Here is a 26,432-nt window from a genome sequence, read left to right as displayed (position 1 = left end):
TCTTTTATTTGATGCTCTTCTAAGGAATCTATTTTTGTTACAACTGGAAATGTATTGAAAATTCACATAATTTAAATCTATCCTATTTGCTGATGCTAAAGAAATCATATATTGTAAGACAAGCAATACTGGGTTTTAATTTCTGGAGTTTATTGATGTTTTGAAAATGGATTTGAAATGTGCAGCTAAACAAGGAACCACTTTAAGATAGCAGATGCACGTGGCTGTTCATTTTGGCTAATATGCTAAAGCCTCATAGTTATTTAAGAATATCTAGAGCAATAAGCATATTAAATAAATACACAAGCAAGTCCCCTCCAAAATATGTAATCTCCTTGGAAAAGAAAAATCAAGATTTTTCTCAGATCAGAAGTGCACAGCCCATCACAACACCATTCAGCATGCCACAGACATTTAGTTCCACATTCCTTTCTCGTATGAATGTGATTCATGGTTTCTTTACCATGTGTTTAGATGGTTGCTTTTCTTGTAGAAGTCAAGATTCAGCTATTCTGAAATCCACAAAGTTTAAGTTTTCCCCTTCTCAGTGAATTACTAATATTCCTAATAACTGATAAAGGGCATTTTCTATGCTACTTACTGTACTCTTACTTAACAGCTTGTGCTCCCTTCACAGCTGTGACCATACTATGCGCTGTAAAAAACACATGAGCTAAACAGGACAATAGGTTGTCTTGTTAGAAACATAATTCTTTTCAATAAAATGAACCAGAAATAATGTGAGCTTGAAATATTCTCTGGGAACTAAACTATCTAGAAATATAGGTACCTAGAAATATTAGCCTACCGAGAACTAAAGCTTTTATTCACCGTAACAATGGTGTCATATGGCTTAGAAAGGTTAAATGAGATTAGGATTCTATTAAAAACAAACAAACAGTGCCATAACACCTAGAATCATTTCAATGTAAATCACACCTAGAATTCTAAAATATTCTTCCTCTTCCTTAACATTAACCATTTCCATCTATAGAAATAAATTATTACTAAAACTTAAGGCTTTAAATACTTGTAAGTTTCTAGAAGTGATGCTATGCACCTGTGCACTAGGGACTCAGCAACAGCAAAATACTTTATTTTGTCATACATTTAGAGAACCTTAATTTATGGTTTAAAAAAGCTGCTCATTAACCCAACCATAAACCTTTATCACTGGACAAAGGTTGATAGCACATTTGGTTTTACTCTTCACTAAAGTCAAGTAGCACAGTTTTCCACCCCATTTGACTGCACAACTCTGCAACACAACTATCTGTAGCAAACCCCAGCAGGAGCACTTTACAGCCACAGCACACTGGCAGCAACAAGAGCAAAAAACAGGGAATCAGCTGGGGGTCTCTCATATACCTGCACCAAAACAGCCAAAATATCTTTGTTGATCTTGAAGTTTACAGTTCATTTTTTCCTATTTTTTTTAAACAAATAAATACGTGGATAAAAAACGATTTCAAGGATTTACTGTTTCAATGCCGACCTATTACTTTTCACTGCCCACTCAATTTTAATGTGGGTCTAGAGATCAGGATTTCTTGTACTGTACTAGATTATAAAAAAGTTGGTTTAAATTTAAACAAACCCCCAAGAGTATGATTATAGAAATAAATACTGGTTTTAACCAGAAATAAATCATATAAAAGAGGCCTGAATCTGTTTACTGGAAATGCAGAGAAAAAGGGAGAAAGAATTAGAAATTTCTGAAAGCACGCAGTAGTTAAGAATTTTAGGTTACTCAAGTTTTTCTTTATAGTTTGTGCTGAGGCCACTGCTGCATCAGTGCTGATGGAACAATATTTCACTGGAGCAGAAGGAAGAACTATCTACTTAATTTTATAACTTGAGAATTCTTCAAAACTCAGAACAATTTCTTCAATTTCTCTCCTAAGGGCCCAAAATAAACAGCCATCCACATCCCCCCTTCCATCAAAGCCACCCCAAAACCGCTCTCAGACACAAACACAGGCCTTTTCGTCCCCCTACGTGAAACCAAGACAACTTAATGGGAGGAAGCATGTGCAATCCATCAGCTTGCACTAAGCTAAGATTTTTAATTGCACGCAAAGAAACACGGCATGTGGCAAAAATACTTGACTGCAACCGTAAACTATGCCATGCCATAAACTAACAATGCTAGGACATGCAGTCCAATCACATCTAACACTGATACACATGCCTCCCTTGCTAAGTGTTACTTCTCAGCTATAGCAGTCATAGTGCTGCTGCTGCCAGACAATTCAGTTAGGGAGCTGAGCTGGTTGAAGATTAACAAAGCAGAAAGATTCAGCAGAATCCACTCCACTGCCTTTATGGTCACGTACATGCTATGGAAAGCATACGTACATTTTACCCACTGTGTAAAAACAGAAAACATAAAGGAGTGGCATTTCTACCTCTGACAGGAGAACGATATTCTCTTTTAGCAGCAATACACATCACTGTAAAATTGCAACATAAATTCCTCACTTAAATGGAACTACTTCAGGAGTATTGTTACACTTATAAAGTCTTGAACTCAGATTATTGTTGGTTATGGAAATCAAAACACCCAATTTAAATAATGCTTGGCAATATACTTATGTTAAGAACTTGTTCATCCAAAATATCCTAACATACTGTGAACTAAAATTTAAGAAGTGCAGCTCTGCAATACAACGGTCATATTAATGACTTTATCTTTGGTTGGTTTTTTTTAATACCAGAAGTCAGTTTTCAGTAATACTGGGATATTAGCAAGAATTATCCCAAAAAAGTCTAAAGTTGAGATTTCCTAAATTTCTCTCCAGTTTCCAGTTAAATGCGCAGTTACAAGATACTCCAGTTGTTTTAACCTTAAATATGCAAGATGCATGCTATGACAGAGCTGCCCTTGCTTTACGCCCCACAATCCTAGGTTGAGGTTCTATTTTTCATTTCATTGTACATTTTCAAAGTGTCATTAATTGATCCCTTTTACAGAGATCACAAGCATAATGTAAAAAAAAGGGGGGGGGGGAAACTTCTTAAGAAAGGTTACAGCATTTAGGGAAGCTAGTAATTCAATGGGAAGTGGTAAGCTCCAAACTCCACATTTCACTTAATTTAGCAGGTTAACACAGATCACAAGATGCATAAAAGAATTTTCTTTCATGTATAATACTTGAAAATTTTCTCTGAAGTCTTTCTTGGAACACAGATAAGATAACAAAATATGTAAGTAGCATTGACTTCTGAAGGACTAGAAGCAGCTATCCACTTTTTATTTTCCCACCTACAGTCTAGCCTCAGTAGAAAGTCAATCACCTGTTTTGCAAAGGAAACTCCTTTCTGCAGTTTTTACTTAAACAGAGGTTCGTGGTGCCCGCGAACACCATACTGACATCTCAGTTTGTACCTAATCCCCCCAAACGTCAAGATATGTTAACCCCATGTTTAATGTGCATCAGTCTGTACAAAAATCACAATAATGAAGTATTTTCTGTCTGTAATTTTCATTTATATTAAAAAAAAGGAATACTCAAACAAGTGTGTATGTGAGCAGCACTGGAAGGGGAAAGCCAAACGAGTAAATATTAACAGCGGTCTGTATTTCTTGATAAACTCATTAGGACAGGCAGAACACCGCTACACTAAAAAACAATGTGTGGCATTGGTGGCACAGCCTATTTACAAACTGCAAACTTGTGTTTATAATAGTAGTTCATGACCATTGTCAAAACATGATGTTTTATTGTGCGTCTTCTCAAAATAAGCCAGAACCTGTATCTGAGTAAAGAAGAAAGGGAAACAAGACCTTACTTTTTCAAAGCTCACTAAATGTGAGTGTACAGAAGACATTTTTCTGGTAAACCAGAACTGGATCCATCCTCCGTAATGGAGACTCATCCCAGGTTTCCTCCTTCCTTGTCAGTTTAAGATACAGAGCTTGCTATACCTCTGGCACATTGCTGACTTACTTGCCCCATATTGTACTATGTTAATAAATACAATAATGAAGGTAAAGCAGTAGTATTGTTTTGGGGGTCGTGTCTGAGAATTAAGCCATCTGAAGTTTTTAACTATCACAATGACACTACACTCGGGTAGTGCCATATTTTCCCTTTGTTCTACTTCTGTGCAACGTTCACAACCTTTTTGCTACTAGAAGCCTAACTCCAACACATCAGATGGCTTCTGAATGGAAGCTGGAAAGGAGCAGTCACATTCTAAATGTAAGATACACTGGCCCTCATCACAAGTTCTTACATAAGGGATCTCTCTCCCCCCTACCCCCCACGCTGGACAAGGGCCATGAAGACGATGGCTGGAACACCTCTCCTGTGAAGACAGGCTGAAAGAGTTGGGGTTGCTCAGCCCGGAGACGGCTCAGGGGAGACCTGATAGCAGCCTTTCAGTACCTAGAGGAGGCCTTCAGGAAAGCTGTAAACATTTTATGAGGACATGTAGTGATAGGACAAGGAGTAATGGCTTTCAACTGCAGGAGAATAGATTTAATTAGATATTAGGAAGTTCTTCACCACGAGGGTAGTGAGGCACTGGAACAGGTTGCCCAGAGAAGCTGTGGCACTTCCTATCCCTGGAAGTGTTTAAGGCCAGGCTGGATCGCGTCTTGGTGCAATCTGGTCTAGTAGGTGTCCCTGATCATGGCAGGATGTTTGGAACTAGATGATGTTTAAGGTCCCTTCCAACCCAAACCATTCTATGATTCTATGATTGTTAATGAAGATGTTGAAAAGCACTGGACTCAGTACTGACCTCGGGGGTGCACCACTGGTAAATAGCCTAGGCATTGTACCATTCTGAATGTATGCTTCAAGGTGTGTCAGAACAGAATCTTACTCAACAGGGACATTCCCGCTGAAAATTTACTCAAGCTACATGAGACAAAGCTAGTAGCGATGATCAAAAAAACAACCCAAAATGCATTTGCAAAGAATTTTACCGGCTCTTTATCCCTTGAATCCCTCATCTACACTAGCTTATCTTCCTGCTTGCCTCTAAACAGGACTTGCCTTGTAACAGCTCTAGGCCAGGCTTCTTACTGGGGCTACATAAGGCAAACAGTTATAGAAGAGGTACTAGATCTGGGACCAGGAAAAAGCAACAAAGGAGGTGGGGGAGGAGAACCTCAAAAAAACCAACATACACACACACGTACAAAGCCCCAAAACACATACACAAAAAAATTACAACAACAGCAAAACAACCCAAAACACCAAATCCACAAGCTGGGAGGGAGAACAGGCCTTAGAAACCATCGTAAAGAAGTTTGAGTCAAACGACGACTACAGCGCAACAGACAAGCCACTAGGACTCACTGATAAGTTTTAGTTGGACAGAAAGCTCAACCAATAAGCACAGCAGAGTAGAAACACAGATTTGAGAACACAGGCTGTTTGCCTAACAACATAACCACAATACGTTATTGTAATTCATTCCAAGACAAAGCCGACATTAAAACTACATGGGAACATCACAATAATCACAGCAGATTGTTGAATAAAAATTTTATATCATCATTTTCAGCATTGCAAAAAGTCCTAGTACTAACCACCACCATCTTTTTTGTGGTTTCCAGGTGCGGCCATCACAACTTCCTCAAAAACTGACTCTAGGAGACTAGAGTTTTCAGATCATGCTCATATGCTGTGCAGGTTAGAAATCAACTGCTGCATTTTGAAGCTGTATTTAAAAGATATTTCAAATAGATGCTTCATTCAAGAATAAGCACATCTGAATCAGACTGACCTAAGATATATGAAGCCAACTTCTCAACTGATTTATGCAAAGGTCTGAAGTGATTACAGTGTGTAGGAATCTGAATCTACAAACAGAGGGAATCATCATTCATAAGAAGAGTATTTGCCTTTCAGGTTGACAAGAAACAAAGAAAGAAGTACTAGATATTTGAGAAGAGAAGGCATAACACAATTCTTTTTCTCCAGATGCTGACAGGCATGTCTGACGCATTACATCATTAAATCACCAGCATCTGGCATCCTGAATGTAGTTTCAGCTTCACATGCATCATAATGGTAGAAGAAATGGTAACTTCAAAATCCAGCATGTTACATTTCTATTTCTTATTTTCATGTCCTAAACTTGAATATATTTGAGCCCTGAGTAATCCCCCTAAATTACGTGCATGTACTCTATATTTCACAGGCACAAGCTTAATTTTCAGTGTTCATTTGATGGCTTAATTCCAGACCTACGGGGAAACAGGCTTACAGATTTGACATTTTGACATTAAAGATACGTTGCTTTATTTTCAATACTTAATAACTTACTTTACTGATATGGCTTCACTTTTTTGTTTTCAACAAAAGATCTGAATACTATGTAATCAATAACACATATAATTATGTTTAAAAATGAAGAGAGAACCACAACAAAGAGATCATTCCTTGTGCTGAGATCTGCCCTATGCTGCAACAGGAACTGTGTTTGTGCATGGCTCAAATGGAAAAGGAATCTAGTCCATGACTAGAATTTTTACAATTAGTTATAATACCAAAGGACAAAAATGGTATTATCATTTCCCCAAATTGTCTCCAGTCTCAATACAAGAGGCAGACAGATCAAAGAAGGGGAAGAACACAAGAAACAGTAAGAGAGTAAGAAACAGCTGACACACCAGACACACAAGCATAGAGCTGCAGCATGATCCTACAGTTAACTTATCTAACACCTTGCTACAACTGCAAGGAAAAGCCCCATTTTTGGGTAATCCTTCTCTCATATGGGGCTTATCTAATGGTACAGCAAGCTAAAGAGATCTAAGCAGTAAAGTGGATTTCCATTTTATCATTTTACTAAAGATATTTCTCTATGCAGGTCAGAAGAGAACCAGTAAATATCCACACCAGGACTGTGTACTCAGTAGTCAGAAGTAGAGAGCACAGCTGTACTGACACAGTCCTAAGCTGAACTAAGAACAAACATTATCCTCAGAACATCAGCAAGCTCACCAAAAGCATCTGACTCAAGGGGCTACAAAGTCTAATAAGCCAAGCCAAAGATTTATAAATCCCAAATTCAGGAGTCTATTAGAATTTCTGCTATGAGTAGTCCATGGTCATACAATGCAATGGACTTAATTCATGCGTTCTTTTTTTTTAGTTGAAGTTCCATATGGTAACCAACACTCAGCCTGTATATAAATAACCAGAAGGGAGAACATGGAAATACATGGAGATGAAAGAAAATGGTGGTTTATGTTTGTGCCACAGCTGCTGTTAATCTATTTGCAATCAAGCAAGGTCTGCTGGTTTGGTGACTCTGCTTTGTTGGGGATGCAAGGGCAAAAAACTGATGGGGGATGGGGGAAAAGAAGTATGGACTTAAATTTTTAGCAAAACAATCGCAAAAGCAGAAATTCCTTGGGTTTGACTTTTTATGCTCCTCTAGAATACAGCATGAAAATTTGCTGTTAAGATGCATACTGTGTATTTTGAGAAGAATGTTAAGATATTTAAGAAAGAGCAGTAAACTGGGTCTAAACTTTAATTGGAAAATACAGGCTACTTATGAACAGCAAACATTATCCTTATTATTTTGAGGTCACTTTAAGCTTGCCTGCACTTTCTCCTCTAGTCTCTGGTTTAGAAGAATCACCCAAGGGGTGGTTTGCAGTAGGCAGCAACAGACATAATCTGACATCTCAGCTACTAAACATTCAAGGTTTCTTAACGATGTGAAGCTGTATGTTCTTCATCTTAGCTTGCTTTTTCAGCAAGATTTATAGCTTGCTCCATCCCTTCTACTCTAATTTCTGAAGGAAGTACGTATGGAAAATGTAATTCTTAAACTGAACAGTAATTTGTGCACTTAGTACACTACTGATTTCCTTCCTGTAAAGAAAATGAATTTATAATCAGAATTGTACATACCTGGTTCATTAGACCACTACCTTAGTAGCATTTTCTGCCCACATGATATCAAGACAGCATTCAAAACATTAAAAAGTAAATCCCATTACTTACTACAGTTTATATTCAATACAGCAAGTGAACTTATTTTAAGGCTACTACTGCCATTTAACAGTACTGAATACTCCCACATTTTCTACAGTTGTCATCTTTCATTTTTTTTAAACTAGTGAATGGGAATAATAAAAACCTCTAGCTCAGCACACTTCCTTTTCAGCTAAGGCATTTTACCTACTGATGTGGCCATTGAATATTTGCCAAGATTTGAACACTTTGATGAATCTGCAGAAACAAACAATAAAATTAAGCCTTTAAAAGCATGTTGGACAATCAGGAAAATCATGTAAGTAAATGCACAGGTTCCTGGAAAGGGCAGGGGTGGGAGGAGCATAGCACACACCGAAAGCATTCTTTCTACATGGAAATAGTCACATAGAGGTGGAAAGAAGAAGCATCACCTTGGTCAGCAAATGAGAAGGCTTTCCTGCAATGTTTCTCAGAAGGAGGGAGGTTTCCCTGTCCAAATAGGAGTGCTTGTGCAGAAAGAAAAAGAACATAAGTCAAAAGAAGCCAGTATAGTAATTTCATAGTGCCTTGATTACAGAAGATAGAGTTTAAAGAAAAAAACCTACGCCATCACTTTATCCCCCTCCCATAAAAATGTGAACATTCCCAAATATTATGAGCCTAACACACTAGTATAAATGCACTATTTTAATCTTCCCCTGTAGAAAAGGTCACACAATAGAATTAAGAAAACTTTTGCTTACCTGCTACTGGTTTCTTTTCTGCAAGAGACAACTCATTTTTAAAGACATTTAGAACTCTAAGGAAACATGCACTTGCAATGCTTTTCAAAATCCTGTCCAGTCTTCTAAAACAGAACATTCTACTTGTGTTACACAAACATAAAGCCACTAAAAACTGGTCATCCTGGAGAGAAAGAACTGGTTTCACACTTTTTACAGTGGTTGCTGTTTCCATAGTTGAAGAAAAAAAACAACCCAGACATTACCATAATAATAATCTGATTTTTTTTTTTAAAGACTTAAGTCTCCTTCTTTTATACAGTCCAAATTATGTAATCCAAAAAGTTGGGCACAAATCCCGGTATTTCGCTTGGAAGATAAATTAGCAGAAAATATATTTTAATCTGTATAAAAAGGGGAAGCAAAAGCGGTAGCAACCAGTAGAGAAGGACCTCTCAAAAGGCAAAAATCATTTAATGACAGTTAACAGCGATCATCTTCTTCAGGATCTGCTACAGAGGAGCAACAAAACCATCATTCCACATTTGCAGAACCACATAGTCACAAGTCTGCTGAGGAAATTAGACTACAATACTGTGGCACTTAACAGGAGCATTAAGTGTATCTCCTGTGTACCGCTGTACTGCGAATTCGGTCCAATGTGGCTGTATCTGTGTCAGCCTTATTTCTGTCAACTGGCCCAATGCTACAAAGGACAAGCATGACAACTGAGCAGCCTACAATTAGCAGCACAGAATCCCCATTTCTTCTTCAGAGACACAATAAGGTATAGTCTCCTGAAAAAAAATGAAGGGACCATGCCCACGACTTCATGCAAGGCAGTATCAAATAGTTTAGTGAATACAGTTCCTGCAGGGCGAATATACTTGGTGCAACTGCCACATGCTGGGATGAGTAACTACAGATCTCTAGAAGGCTTTAAATGTTACACCTCAAAGATAATGCACAGCATCTGAAGTAAAACCTAAGACTCTACTCAAGCTCCATCTGCTACTTAGCCACTAGCATAGACACAGGTTATGCTACAGACTGAACACAGATTTTGCTGTCTGCAGATTAATTACCATCTATGTCTACATGGTATGTTTTAGAAGCACAGCAGTGCTGCCTAGTAACACCTCAAGCACACAGCAATGAGAGCTTTCTGATGCAGGACCTGGTACAATTAAAAGATTTCATGCATTGTTTACAGTCACACAGAATTCTCAGATTAAACTTCCTACCATATATAACCATATCATTAGGGACTGATGAACTAATACATTCTGCTTTTTCTATATAGACAGGACTTCCAGCATCTTCAATGACACTTAAGAGTGGCTATCATGTAAACAACAGTTCATTTACTCAGCCTGAGGTGATGCTAACACTGCTGGTCAATAATACATCTTAGGTTAACTTGAAGGCAGACTGATCATTTTTTTTATGATTTCTGTTATGTGCCTTTTTACTCTGAGTGGTTTCCTTTCCTAAACAGAAGCTCAAACTTCCACAAAGTCAGTCTAGAATGGTCTCATTACCACATACTACTACTGGCCTTCTGGAATAAATTGGTTGGCTCTGTCCAAAGCTAAAAAAAAAAAAAAAAAAGTAAAAACTCCAAAGATAAGTTCAAACAGTTTTTTTTTAAAGAGCTTCTTGATAGAGTTCTTGTCAGACATCTTGGACTTTAACTAATATGGATCACTTTTCTTTTTGGTGAATGGAGCACTGCAGTAGAAAGAACATTATAATGTACATTTGTAGCCTCTTCCTTAGGGTTTAGCCACTTTCTCCCCTTAGTGCTCCATCAGTCAACAATAATGTCAGTATAAAGAGGGGATACTGATTTTCTCCTTTTCTACTTAAATACTACTTGCTGGAGAACATTTCTTCTAACAGAGCAGCTCAAGGTAGGTAGTTTAACCTTCTACCTACCATTGGTCATTTTGGCTATTGCCATCTTGCACCTCCACTAAGGAACTTTAATTCTATCCAGAAATGGGAATGCCATACAGTTCTTACAAAATAATAACCACTGGGGACTTTGCCAATATCACTTTCCAGATCTGCAGCAAAATATAAAAGCAGATAACCACAGGAAAGCTAATCTGGAAATCAAGAATTTAATAGGTGTTTCATAGGAACAGGCATTGGCTAGTAAAATGCGAAACACCTACCTATGTGAATTTGAGCTGGAAACATGTCTAGAAACAGGAAGGCAACACTTCTTCAGGCACCTTTAGTGCATGGCTCCTTCCTACTGCATAACCCATTCTGCAGTATTGCAGATATCCAAAAGTTAGAATGAGCAGAAGTAGCAGAGAAACAGGAAAGGCCAAGTTCTAGGAATTATAGGTTGGCTAAGCAACAACTATGTGCACATAACTTTTTTTAAAACTATTACACCTGCACAAACCATTAGAGATAGAAAAAATTAGATTTCATTTTAGAACAAAAATGTGTTACTCTCTCACAATCCACAGTTTGAAAGCATTTAATCTGTTTCAAAGGGAAGACTTCAACTCAAACATCAAGCTTTGAGGTGAACAGATGCTGCTTTTTAAGACAGTCTCCTAGGAATACTCCATTGTTTAGGAAAAGATAAATATTTTGTTATTTTTTTCTTAAGACTGTACAATCACATTGGACCACACAGAGGATCTAAATAGCCCACTCTTCCTCTCTACTTCTGGACTTCAAATATGTATCAAAGCTCTGACGGTATAAATGCCTTATCCTTCCAAATAAATTAACCTACTTTGCTTCCTTATATTATAACTAAAAATAATACCAAAGAAATTAGGAAACCAAAACGTTTTTAGTCCTAGATAGACATTTCTAGTCTTCCACTATGAAAAGCATCTGCTCTCCTTACATCTGCTCCCATCACAAGAACTCACGCCTTGTCAACAAAGAAACCTCTTCCCCAGTGCAGTTTTAGGTTCATTCAGGATATAAAACCAATTCCAATTCACAAAGTAGTATGCCCCAATCTCTACAAGCCCCCAACACCATGCACTGGTTCTCTCCTGTTGCAGTAAGCTTACTGCTTACACAGTACAAGGCCATCATTTCTCATAATGGGCATTTTCAGTTTAATTTTTTTTAATTGTCTTGCAACTGGAATATTAAAATATCCTTGGAAGGTTTGAAACATCACAGAAGCATCAAAATATGACAAAAGCTTCAGAGAAGGTGAAAACGTGCAGTTCTTCACACTAAGCATGAAGTTCCATGAGAGCTCTGTTCTAACAGTGTTGGAAGACTAATTGCTGCATTCACTGAAATACTCAATGTGGCTTATTATACATGAATATACACAAAGACAATGACGTGACGCATAATTCATTTACCCGCTTCTTTAAGAGATCACATATTTCTAGGCTAGCACTTAACTAAGGGTGCAGACACAGACAGTATATAACATGGACACAGTCCAAAGCTAGCTGTAATCCTTTACTTCTATACAAGAAGGATTCTAAAATTGTATTTTTAATCTATAGGATAGCTTTTTTTCCTCTCCTTACCATATCATCAAATCATGTAATTTGCATTTCCTCAGAAATTGTGAAGAATCTTTCAGTATAAACTGTGCTGCAAAACTTTAGACCAGTAACCCCGGACAGGTGCTAACACTAACTGTGCTGGAGACTGGACCTCACTATCTTTTCTTCTTTATAACCTTCAGGAGATATACTTCCTTCCCTAAAAAAGGCAAATATGAAGCCTATCATCAGCTATTGAACATGCTTGTGACTTCTTTTTATTCCAAAATCACTTCTTTTAAAGGACAATTTTTATACAATACATAAAAAGCTATTTAGTTATGGTTTAGTGCTTCCTTTGAACTGTCTTTGAACAGAACAGACTTTGAACTAAGTTTCAGATACTCAGTTTAGTTCAAAGGACCTGGATAGAGAAAAAAAAAAAAATAAAAAAATAAAAGTAGAGAAAGCTATCAAAACATAGGAAAATAATGTTTTTAACTCATTTTGTACAAGAAGTATAAGCAGACATTGCAATGATGACTGGTTTGGACTATTTTCTAACTTAACTCCCAGCAGCAATTATTCCAAGTCACACTGAAAACTACTGATATTAAAATAATAATTAAAAAAATCCTCAAAATACTAATAGAGATATGCTGATCACAACATTAATGTTCTATAAAATAAAATGTATACCTTTCTCAAGGGATGACAAAAGGGCTGTGCACAATAGCAGACAGTACACAAACATTTTTACATTAAAAAATGGGATACAATTATCAAAATATCAGAACAGAAAAGCATACAAATAAGTCTACTAATGTCTCCATAACAAACTTCAGCTGGTATGGATAATGACAATGCCAAAAACTAGATTTGAGAAAAATTAGCATTTAAAAGTTCTAGATGATGTGAGGTTTTCATGTAGTTCATTCAGGAAAGACCACTAGGTTTAATATTTATGAAATCATAGAATATAACCTTGCTCCAAATTACATTTTGAACTTCAAAGATTTCCTATATCCTTTCTTTGAAGACAGGAATGTAACATCTATTATCTTTGGGCCTAAATACCACAAGTTCATGGACTAGATGTTGAATATTGCATTTCACAGCATTTTCAGAGAACTCAAACAATACTCCTCTTAAATACAAAGTAGCTGCTTATGTCAAAGTTTTGTCAATGCTGAAACATTTTTATACCCATCACCAACCCTACATCTACAAAACATGTTTGCTAAACATGACAGAACAGATGGACTAGCAGAAAAATGAAAATACCTTTCAGACTTTAAGCATATAATTGGCTGCAGTATACTAAGCAAGTAACCCTCAAAAGCTCAAGATTTTCTCCCCTATTATCATTGTCAGATCCTTTATGAAAAGTTCAGTAGATTGTTTTAATTCTTGAAGTTCTGAGGCCTTAGGATGAAAGCCAGTTTCAAAAAACCAAAGGAACCTAAAATGTTTTCTAAGTTAACACTGAATTATTAGGCACATCAGCGTTATTTTTTGCAGACAGTAACTGATGGGTGCACTTTTAAGAAAATCCTTTTAGAAAAGATGATAAACTAGGTTCTAGTTCTAGGTTCTGAAGAATGTAGGCACTGCAACCCCCCTTGCAACTGTAGCAAGCCATCAGTTCACAGCTAACATGCTATATATACACATCACCTCATTGCTTCATTTTTTCAATTCTATTTGCACATTTTTGCAAAACCTTGACAATTACATATGTTCATATTGAACACCGATCCATTTTCTTGTTACACACCTAATTATCCATTAGTACAGAAGTCTAGAAAGATTCAATGTCACTGCTAAGAGACTAATTTTAAGGTAAAGGCTCAGAATATACATACAGGGTTTAAAACAGTACAATACTATATTAAAGGTGCCAAATATATTCTTTACACTGCCCATTTACAAATAACGAACAAAAACTGGGTGGGAAGTGTAAGAAAAAGATGACCTGGCCATGTTCTAAGGTATTACATCTTATTGTTCTATGTTAAACATGTTACATAAAAAAAACTTTCTTTTTAATTAAATATTATCTGTAGGTTCAAAGACATCATTTACCCAAGGTACATACAACAGAATAATTTACCTCAGCTCACCAAAAAACTCTCCTGAAAAACAATGACAAGACACTGTGAACTTGCATACATAAGTATCTTGCCACATTTCTTGCAAAACTCTCAACGATTAAACATTATTACACACATCTAATTAAACCAGCTGGTGGCACTCTTGTACCATTAATCTGGATTTAATATGAAAACTAGTCGAGAAACACTACAAACATCTTTTTTAAAAGCCCCCTACTACCCCTAAGAAACTAACTAAAATGAGGGAAACTGAGGAAACAGTGTTCAATAGACAGCTGTATGCTTGCAAACTCTGTTGAAAAGATAACTACTTTCATTTCAACTATATCAGTACATCGAATTCTTTAGACACCAGCTTAAAGAATTAGAACTATTTTCAAAAGACACCGTGAGAATTAAAAAATATAATTTTTTCTTTGTAACTTTTTCCAAAGGGAGACAAATCGGGAAAGGAGAACTGATATTTTCTTTGCTAACTCTGAGATTATCTATTCATATAGTAAATATAAAAGCAAGCAATATGAAGTGATGAACATCTAATAAAAAAATATCAATTTTCTGCTTTCTTTTGCAATCGGGGTTGTTTTGTCTGAAGAAAAGGAGGCTCAGGGGTGATCTCATCACTCTCTACAACTACCTGAAAGGAGGCTGCAGTGAGGTTGGTTCCATCTCTTCTCCCAAGTAAGAAGTGATAGGATAAGAGGAAATGGCCTCAAGTTACGCCAGGAGAGGTTTAGACTGGATATTCGGAAAAAACTGTTTACTGAAAAGGCTTTCAGGCACTGGAACAGGCCACCTACGGAAGTCACCATCCCTGAAGGTATTTAAATTACATGTGGATGTAGCAGTTGGGGATGTGGTTTAGTGATGGACTTGGCAGTGCTAGGTTAACAGTTGGATTCAATCTTAAAGGTCTTTTCCAATCTCAGCGAACCTATGAGTCTGTTCTATGGTACTATGACAGCCAAAAGCAATCATGCTTCATAAAAAAAAAGTGTATTTTAAGTAGTCTTGCCCAATTGACAGTCAATGATCAACTTAAGAAGTTTAATTATATACATGGTTACCTTACTGCACTGTTGGGATACTAACAAATTAAACTAATGTGATTTTTTGTTGCAGACACATTGACATAACTGTTGACATTAACAGAAGCCATATAAACATGTTGTAACAACTTACAGGAGTCAGTTCAGCTTCCTCTTCTGGAAAGTTTATGGGATGCTTGGATGATTGATGGAATGTCCCACAGAAACAGTAAAAATGTAGGAAAATTGGAAAGGAAGGATGCAAAAGGGGAAGAGAGGAAAGGGACAGAGGAGAAAGAAAGGCTTTATTACCACTCAGAAGAGGGAAAAAAGAAGCAGCGATGACGATTAAGAAAAGGCAACAAAACTAGATTAAGAAGTTACAGTAACCCCCATCCAAAATTTCTTACAGACAAATGATCAATGACTTGAAGACAAGAAGATATTCAGGCTTTCTTCTACGGGAAGGGAGGAGATAAGATACAAGTATGTTTTCAATCACAGTAAGACGGGAACCAGTCAATAACCCCAGACAAAAGCAGTTGAACAAATCAGAAAATGAACCCAGGTAATATTTTCTTTGCACAGTATCACTTGCTCACTAAGCCAACAACCGAGAGTTAAGTTCTCTAAACACTACAAACAGAAAAAACATACTGTCACTTCACACAAGCTTATTTGCTTCCCATGTCAGTTCTTCCATACATAATATACTCTGGTGACAAAGTACATACAAGAAGAATGTCCATCTAGTAGAGATTTAACTTTGTCCAGTTTGTCATACTGTTTTCGATCTCTGAGTGCTCCCATACTCCATTTAAAAAGAAATGAAGTATTTCTGTATTTCCATAATCTTCAGTAAGGGAAGGGCTGGGACACAACAACAAAACCCATAAAGCAAAAAGAAAAACCCCACCACATTTGTGGCTCAGGACAAAATGCCCATGGTAGTGACAACTTTCCTAGTATGAAGTTAAGGGATCAAAAATTGAATATTATGCTACTAAAAAGCAGAGTACCCAAGATTTCTAGTGTGTCATCCAATGTTTGCTCCTTTTCCTTCTAAGGTACAGAAGTATTTGTTTCAGGCATGTTAATTTTGGTAACTGAATTTCACAGTTAAAGTTCGACAGACGGAAAAGGGGTTACTGTTTATTCTTACCAAAACCTCAGAAAAAGAAAATAGAAACTGAAGCAGCAGCATTAGATAATGGAGCTGCCCAATACTTCCACATACAAGATGTGTTTTCAGCTGCTTAGTGGTCACAGTTTAGCAAAATTCTTATAAGACAGAAATTTGCCATTACGGGTTACTGTTATAGGATTATTACTAATCAGTTACATTAGACAATGTATCTCCAAGAGAGGAAAGGAAGGTGTATGTATTTTTAAAAACCTCTGCATGTCTGACCATTAAATAGACTGCATGTCTGACCATTAAATAGACTGCATGTCTGACCATTAAACAGACTACTGGCAGGGGGAGTAGACTTGCTTTGCACTCTCCCATGGGGAGTTACCCAAATATGTCTGGGCATAAGCCTTTAGAATTAAAACTGTAGTCCATAAAGTCTCAGTGAAGACTGGACAATCACAATTACAAAAACTCAGTGATGCATTGTCTCACAAAGCTCTTCAACTGGACTGCACACAACTAACCTTGAACAAAAAGACTGGATAAGTTTGAGAGTGTTTGGGTCCATGTTGGGACATTACAACAGCCTTCTTGAAACTGCAACGCCTGGCTGCTGCAGAGCATACTGGAGCCAGATACGGGAAGTGAGAATCTGGAGCTATTACTCTATGTTCCCAAGTGGCCAACCCTCTTCCTAGAACCCGTGCAACTCTGCAGGCAACTGGAATTTCCTAATACTAAGTGTTCAACTTTGCAACTTAAAAAACACCCAATAAAAAATCCCCAAATAATCATGATTTAAAAAAAAAAAAAAAAAAAGTATTTTTACAGGAAGTATTTCTTAACTTCTAGGGACACTTAAAACTTCATGCCAGCTCTGACAGCTACAATCTAAACCTATTGAAATTCACTGCAGTTTAAGAAACATGTCTGTGGATGCTTCAAATTAAGGAACTGCTGGACTGTGTGCATGACGTGCACTCTTCTATAGTCCACTGTTCAAGTCCATGCACTTGCCATGTCAAGTTGTGATGATGCTTCTCTGATGAACACAAATCCTGGGATGCAGCAGGACAGAAAGCATTGCAAAAGCTATAGACCATTTCACTTCAAGCTTAGTTTCAGTACTGGTTTTAAGAGATTTAAGACTATGCTGCCACAAGAAAGAGGCAGTCCTGACCTTCCCCCAGCCTTGTGCTCTCACATATTTTTTGTGTGAACAGCAGTGACCATGCAGTCCAGTAGAACAGCAAACAACTAATTCAGACGGATTATTTTTCAGGGAGACCACAAGCTAATCCAAATCACTAGGCAGCTGCACAAACACTAGTGCCAACACAAAATGGGGCTAGACTGCCCAATTCAGCACCAGCATGGACCTAAATTAGTATGAACAGGAAAGAGGTTTCAAGCAGTGGAATTTTCCCAAAAGAAAAAAAAAAAAACAAATATGAAAAATTAAATAAAATGGAGTATAATTTCACATAAAATGGTTGTCTGATCTATCCAAAGAGATGTATCAAGTAGAAGACTGAAAGAAGGAAAAAAAAACACCCCACCAAACTTCATGTTAACTGTGTTAGTTTGAGAAAGAGTATCAGATACCTCATTGTGTGAAGGGCTCTACCTGAGGCACAGAAAACAAGACATCACAGTAGCTAAGATACCTAAGCAATAAAAGTACACATAGCTTTAATCGGTTTTGTTTGAAGCTGCTGCCTGTTACACCAAGTAGTACCCGTATTAAGTAACATTTGCTTACATGTCTGCTGACTTCTAAACTCTTAATCAGTTCTAAAAAATTACTGTAGACATCAAATGATCCAAAGATCAACCACCAGAAAAGAATGGATATACAGAGCTGGGGAGATGATGTCACAAACCTATCCTTTTGTTTAAAAGCAGGTAAGGCATACGAAAAAACTCAAACTCGCATTCATAAAGCAAACCATGTCACTGATGTGACTGGTCTAAAATCTTGAACTTTTACAGACATGAGACTACTAAATGTCAAACACAGGCAACTGCAACCAAGGCTGTAAATCTGGTTAACTTAAAATGATGACTTCTCTTTGTATTTGCAGACAAGTTTTATTATACTGTAACAGACTAAACACAAGCCAGCATGCACAAAACAGATACAGCTAAAAGGACAGTTCTCAGCTGTTTCTCCAGAACATAAAGTCTCATTTTTTGGGTCTAAAATCCTTTAGAAACCTGATAAACCCAAGTTTTCATCCTCTAAGTTACAAGTGTATGCAACTGAAGAAAGCTGTGTAAATTCTTTTCTCCTCTTAAGAGTTTAATGTTTCATAATCAGCTGCTGTGTTCTTAATTTGTCATCTGTTACAAATTACATTTTTGGCAACCTGAAGTAAGGACAAACAAGTAAACTGTTGATAATTTCCTACAGATGTAGTATTTCTCTTCCCTAGTCAATTAAATGATACCGAAAAAGTAAAGGAATTTACTTGTCTTGGTTTTAAGTGGACTGGTCTATCTACAAAGAAATTGGCTGCTTTAAAAGCTCCATTAATCAATCACAACTTACAGAGTGGTATCTTCACTGGAAACTGCAATCAAAGCATACAACTCTCTGCAGTGCTTCTGACAAAATTTGGTAACATCATAAGGCAAGAATTCTCATTTCTCAACTCAGGCCTAATGGTCTGGTCCAAAACTGCTGCTTCTGAGACATATGCTGCCTAGATTTGCTTGGTCATTGATCTAAGGTATTTTGTCTCTTTCAGATGAATCTAGTAAGAGTTCCAACCTCTGAGCAACCATTTTCTTAGCTTGCCTGTATGAACAATATATTTTTTCCTCAATAAATCCTATTAAATACAAGTGAGATTTAAAGTGTGGTTATTTATACTCGGCACCCAATTCAAACTGTCTTCTACAACTGTCAAAATCTGCAATAGTGACTTCTCTAATCAATGCATGCAAAGAGGTAGGAGGGGAAGCTAAAAACGATAAAAAAGGTCACTGAACTGCAGACAGCTTCCATCAGCAACAGCAGCTGTTCTACTGTTAGCATTACTAATTGTAACAGCACATGTACGCACACACACAGAAGTCTAACAATTTTAAGAGGGTACCAGCTCAGCTGACTCCCACCAACTTACATTCTTTTCTTGTAGTAGACAAAAGTTTATTGCAACTGGAAAGGGAAGGCTGATGAACCTTGAACTATACACCTTCATCTTAAGAAGTCAGAACAGCTAAAGAATAGAAACCATCAAGTGTTTGTATCTCTAAAGGAACACAATGCAATAAGGGCAGCACACCGCAGGCAAACTCTAACATACAGTACAGCTTTGCTGGAGACAACCATCTCACTACTGCCACACGCAAGGGGCTACCAGGAAAGTTTCTGAAGAAGCAATTTTAACTGCAGATAAATACATTTTGAATAGCAGAATTTGACTCGTTCAGCTGTTCGTCTACTGGAGAAGAATCCAACACTACAGAACAGCCAGAAAGAACTGCATTTAAATGTAGACAATGCCTTTAGAGTTCATACATAAGGTAAAAAAATACAGTATAATTTTGTTTTTTGAGTTGATAGCAAGCTTTGCTAGGCAGCTGTGTCAAATAAGACATGTATCACACTGTCCATTTTTCCTGCTCCTTCCGGGGAGGAAACTTTTGAGCTTATTCATCAGTGTGAGGAAGAGCTGACAGGCAATCTCAGAAGATAAATACATTCTTGCATGTTTTATGGCTCCTGCTGTACCTTAGTTAGTGACCTCTTATGTGAAAAAAAAAAATAAAAATCATAGGGTGACTTTTAAATTCACGGCTATGAAATAAGTTGGATACGCTGACTGGAGAAACAAGATTTACCAATACATGGATAATGTTTAGGTTCTCATTTTCCTTTCACTTTTTTTAAATTTATACAAACCAATTTTTAAAACCTACTATGCAATGTATGTGCAGTGAATTAAACTTTTAGAATGTCTCTCTTGAAGCCCAATTCAAAATTCTTACCAGATGAAAAAACCCAAAGAAACAGCAAAAATAACCCACCCTTCCATTCTGTCGTTTGCTTTGCAGATTCCATAAGTATAATGTTGAGGAAGAACAAATTTAGTTTTTTAGTCAGTTTTGCCAGCACTGGAAAGAGTGTATTGGTAATCTTTGGGTTCTAGTGCATCATATGATGAAAACTGTTTTACTGTCATGAATAAACTTCATGATAAATGCCAAGCACATTTGATCACCAAAATACATAAGTATTGTTTATATTTTATAAACTGATATGTTTATTTCAGAGGATGTTTTGAAAGCCTTCAAAAATCTGGCAAGTGAAGAGTCATTTTACATTTATTTCAAGAACATTTGAAAACTGGATGGCTCACACTTCTTATGCCAAGAAAACCGAAAGCCAAAGTGCTTCAAGATATGCACAATTTTCCTTTACTGTTGACTTATTAAAAAATATGTAGTGACTAATAATCAGAAAAAAGAAAAAGAGGAAGAGACTGTCTAATTGTTTCAAATTAAGTCTTTCCATTCACTGTTTTCAACTTAGGAAAAGGATAACTGGAAACTCTCCAGAATACACTTTGTGTACAAAACTATGGATATAATAAAACTGGCAGAAAATGAAATTAATTTAATTTTTTTTTAAGAGTCTTTAGAAGAAATAGAAAACTAACATCTGTTACGTCTTGTCTGTTGTATATCTGCAGCTACTGTCCCAAATCTGAGACTAACATCCTTTGGATCTGCTAACCACACAAAGCATGGAACATAAGGAAAACTACTCAAACTTTAAGCTCCCAAAATACAAGAGCCAATAACGCTCTACTCCTCCAAGAGCTAAAATAGCCTACAACTGTCCTTTAAATCACCTACAAATACTACGTGAGGTTCAGCAATCCAATTCTATTTTAAGACACTGTTTCCTACCAAAGACCATACATACACATTACAGGTTGATTTCTCTGCATAGAGAAATTTAACTGCATTTTCATACAATGTAACGTTTGGCAATCACAGATGAAACATGACCTACAATGATCGTTAATGGGCAGAAAAGCTTCTGTGTTATGCCACTGCATAGCAAGTATTATTTTAGCAACAACATGTCCATACAAGAAACAAGGCAAAATTGCTAAGAAACACAAACTGTCTTTCCTTATGCCCATTCAAATTTTCCACTTTATCCCACTGGAGATATTAACCAACACATATTTCTCTATATGTGTTTAGCTTACATTACAACTGTTTTTGTGTCATGCCTCCAAAGCTCCTTTGTTTTCCCCCAAAGAAATGTTAACATCTACTATATACTACCTCCTCCCCTGCCAAGTGTAATCAAAGAACCTGTTGTTCTAACGCACTTGCAGTCCCCTGTCATGATTTTCACCTCTCACATATCCAGCCTAAAACTACAATGAACTTAAGCAAAAGCTGGGCAAGGGGGAGGGAGGAGAAGAGAGGAAGAGGCATTACCAACTGCCAAATTATGCTCTGTCTTCATATGGAAATCAGAATCTCTCAGCTGTGCAAACTGGATTACAAAGAACTCCATCATACCGGGAGGGAGGAGATGCTGTACTGTGCAGATGGCAGACTTCAAACTTTTCTGCAACTTCTTCAGTGAGTAGATGCAGGACAGTAACAGCGATTGTCCATAAATAGATCCTTTCAGACATAACTAGCAACATGAGCATGATAAGCCCAGCTCACTGTTCTCTCTCTACTACTTTCTTCTGCTGTTGGTCTAGAAAAGCTTACTGAAAATAAAGACAATTTCTCGGTGGCAGAGGGACTGAAGGAGGAAGGAAAAAAATAAGATGGGTGGGTGGCGGGACAAATTAGTCATATAGCTGTCACTTCCCCTACCTTTATCTCATGCTATTACATCACTCATTCAATCTAGATTCAAGTAAAGTATTCCACAGGCAAAAACTAAGATTTAAATGTATGCCACTCATTACACAACTAGAAGCACAGAAGGCAAAACATAACCTACAAATTTAAGGAAGAACACTGTTCAAGCAAGGATTTGGAAAATATTTCTGTGAAAGACAAATTTCAATTCAGCAAAAATTACAGGGGCCTGGGGTGGGGTGGAAACAGCTTCTCTTATTCAGCAGTGCTTAGAGGAGACTGGAGAACATTAATGCAGACAAGACCATGCTTAATACCGCCAAGACAAGACCCTGAGACTACAAAGCCAATAAGACTACAGGTAACAGAGTGTTACCATCTGTCATGATGCTGATACATCTTCAGTCCCAGAAGTTCCTGCAGCACAGAACACTAGGAGAAAGATGAAGACCTTGACTCTAAGGTGACTGTCCAACTGCTCAGGCAAAAAGATTTGAATAATCCATTATTACCAATGAGTGCATTCCTGCTGTCCCTTCCAGCCTCCAGTTCTTGGCTACAATCCTACTAAACATCGGCATACACAAGACTCCTCTGAGCCTTTGCAATTCACCCAAATAACATAGAATGAGCCCCAGAATAAAAGTGGTATGTTTTGGTGTGTTTAAGTACCAAAGATGGGGCAGGGTAAGAGATGAGACAATATAAGAGCTTTAGGGAAGGAAGGATGAGAAGAAAGGGAAGTCATACCCTCCCATTTTGGCTGACTGTAGAATTTCAGCCTCTTTTCATGACATTTGTCACTATTATCACTCAGAAGGTATACTAAACTATGCATAACTTCATTGAAAGGCAGTTCTTTTACAGGATTTCCTTACATTTCCAGGTCAGGAAGCTCTTAAATACATAGCAGAATTGTTTCTCTAAGATAGAATACTGAATATCCTTTTTCAGACAAGCATTTCCCCATATCAAAATGGTCTTCAATTTTACTGTTTTACTGCAAATCACAAGAGGAAGAGCATACCTTTAAGCTGCAGAAGAAAGGATGACTTTTTAAAGTACCTATACTACCTGGAGAGGACAGAAAGGGTCAGTCAAAAGGGCAGAGCTGCCAAATCACTGACCTTTTTTGCAAGAGCCATAGCAGCAAAGAAAAATTCTAAAGGTCAGTTTAACTACAGTCTCAAGGAAGACAGGCAAAAGAAAAGAGTTAACTTGAAGCACTATGTGAGAATAACAAATCTTACAACAGATCTGCTACAGCCAGAGCCACTTTCTGCATTTAAAAAAAAAAAAAATCTTGGTTTTAATACATGGGCACTATGTCCTCTTCAAAGTCTACTTTCTCAGAGGTATGTCCTCTATTAGAAACAGCACCACTGAGTCAACTGTGTGGGTGGGTGGATGAAATTTAGCCACAGTAGGAAAAGCTGGTTCAGTTTACAACCTAGCCATGAAGATTAGTAAACCCCTTGTCATGGTTTAAACCCAGTCAGGCAGCTCGTTCACTCACTTCCCCCCCTTCTTGCCCTCCCCCTAACTCCAGGAGGGACAGAGAGGAGACTAGAAAAGAATGCAACTCCCACGGGTTGAGATAAGAACAGTTTAGTAACTAAAGTATAACACAAATCACTACTGCTACCACCAATAATAATAATGATAAGAGAAATACCCTTCCGGGTAACTCCCAGTTACATCCTGGGCATGATGTGCTGTGGTATGGAATACCTCTTTGGTCAGTTTGGGTCAGGTGTCCTGTCTCTGCTTCCTCCCGGCTTCCCCTCCTCCCTGGCAGAGCATGAGGCTCACAAAGTCCTTGGCCAAACCAAAACATCAGTGTTACCAGCTCTGTTCCCAGGCCGAAAGTCAAAACACAGCACTGCACCAGCTACCAAGAAGGAGAAGAATGACTGCTACTGCTGAACCCAGGACACCCCTGAACAGTGGTTTTAAGGCACTAAATGAATGAAAAAGCAAACAAACTCCTTTGTTTGTATTCAATGATTCTACCGGGGAATCCTTGGGTTTTTGTCCATTTATAAGGTGAAGTTAATTTCAAAACCACCACCACAGAGTTTGTCACAAACTCAAAAAATGTGATTTTTTCCCCTTTTCTGAAAAAGTCCCATCCCATCACAGTTTTAATACTGAACAGCTGAACACCAATTCTGTAAACTTGGGGAAAATTTCTCAGAGTTTAACACTTTCTTCAGCCTACTGAAAAAGGATAGAGCAAAAACAAAGCAGCACTGTTACTGAGTGTAGAGGTTTCTGCTAGAGAGCAGAATTTGGCTCTCAAATTACCAACACTTTCTGGTTACCTCCAAAAGAATCATTCTTATCAACTTATCTGGGCAGAGAAACAATAGCCACATTCTTATGAGAAGCAATCACCAGGTTTACAAAGGCAGTGCTTGCATGTCTTTGTGAGAAAAGCTTTTGGGGTGATTTTGAGCCTTGCAGTCACTGGCTAAGAGCACAGAAAGCAACTGCAACACTTGCAGCAACACAAATTAGCTTCCTGTGAAGACAAAGCAAGTTCTTGACCTCTGTCTCTTGATTCACCAACATTAAGTTCCTTAGAATAGCAAGAGGTGGCTTGTTGATTACTCATGCCGCATCAAGAATTGGAGAGACAGAAGACAAGATGGGCAAACTTACTGATGCCTCAGCATATCACTCCTGAAGTAAGAGGGCCTAAGATCTAGAGGGAGACCTGCAAAATCAGCTGCAGACAACATTCTGCGTTTCTCAAAAATTAAGAAATACAAAATTTAAGTTTTTCTTGTACTATGCAAGTTACAGAAGCAATTACTTGAAGAATCTTTTTAGCCTGAGAGACAAAAATGAAGTATTGCCTAACTTCCTACATGAAAAGTCCAAAACAAATGAAGAGATATCAGCATGAATAGCAGGAAAAAAAAACAACCCCAAAAACAAACAGCAAAGCCCCACACCAAAAGAAGTCTTGTCATACTACAGAAAGAAGATGATTGACAAGCAGCAATATAATTGATGATTGTCATAGGCTGGTTGCAGCACTTAGGCCTACAGCAATACTGCAAAGGTTTGCATTTTAACTTTGCTAAGAGAAAAGAACACATTTCTATATACCTCTGGTTTGCTTCACTCAATACAAATCTCCAATAAAATAATAATCTTAGATAATTTAATTTAAAATAAATACTGAATACTAATTTTTTCTACAAAGAGACATTTTACCTAAACTGTCACTTAGTCATTTCTTACCACTTCAGATAAAGATTTAAATGTAAGTGTGACCTTGTGGAGCTGATCATTACACTGACAAGCCTGCATCATTCACTCTTTATATCAAATGAACTTTTGCTGCAGATGGGCAGAGGTATGCTTTCAGCACAGCTAATTCAAATTAATATTAATTATTGATTAGAATAAACTCTGCTTGTTCCAGTTTTCTCCCGTAAAAGAGAACACACATATTAGTACAACTGACTTTAGAACAGGCCAGATTTCTGTTTCTGAGAGTATTTCTACATGACATCTTCTAGTTTCAGTTCTGTAAATTCACCACAACATTTTTCTCATTTCTTTACACACGTCACCATCACTTTCAATGTTCCCAAACTGCCTGTGGTTTTACTGAAAGGTTTCCCCTCTGATTAAGCAATGCCAAGGTGCCAAAATACCAAATGAACATCTGTTCTTGCTGCATCTCAGCCCAGTTGTTTTTGTGTTGTGCATTGCTTCAAACAGGTCTCCCTGTCATACATTAAACAAGAATATTAAGTAGCAGCAAATTACTGGCATAGCATAGCTCCAGATAGGCACTAAGCTGCTTCATGTGTATGAAGTGTACTATAAAAGGAATGTAGTCTTGTCAGTTATACTTTCTCTGTTCCACAGCTGTGTGCTCCTCAGATTTAAATTAAAAGCAATATATGAGATTTACTTAGGATAAACCCATTAACTATAAAACATTAAAATCCATGACTGGCATAAGAGAAGGAAGAGATGGGAAAAGCTGTTAAAAAAAAGAATCTTTAAAAGATTCTTGCACACAGGAACAAAACCAGAGAAAGAAGTAGCCACAGCAGATGAGGTCCATAGAAAAAAACAAAACAAAACAGCCTTAATCTTTAATCAACCCTACTGCACTGAAGA

At 37.4% G+C, this 26,432-nt stretch overlaps 1 protein-coding gene across 1 annotated transcript in view; it reads right to left on the bottom strand.

Annotated features, from left to right (window-relative positions):
- RAPH1 (Ras association (RalGDS/AF-6) and pleckstrin homology domains 1) overlaps window positions 1-26,432 on the bottom strand; it is a 90,130-nt gene that overhangs the window by 23,050 nt on the left and 40,648 nt on the right.

The sequence above is a fragment of the Pezoporus wallicus genome, unplaced genomic scaffold (assembly GCF_028554395.1).
Source record: "Pezoporus wallicus isolate ANWC-B61680 ecotype Strahan unplaced genomic scaffold, APGP_CSIRO_Pwel_v1 contig_6732, whole genome shotgun sequence".
Lineage (NCBI taxonomy): Eukaryota > Metazoa > Chordata > Aves > Psittaciformes > Psittacidae > Pezoporus > Pezoporus wallicus.
This window is presented reverse-complemented; position numbering and strand designations above follow the sequence as displayed.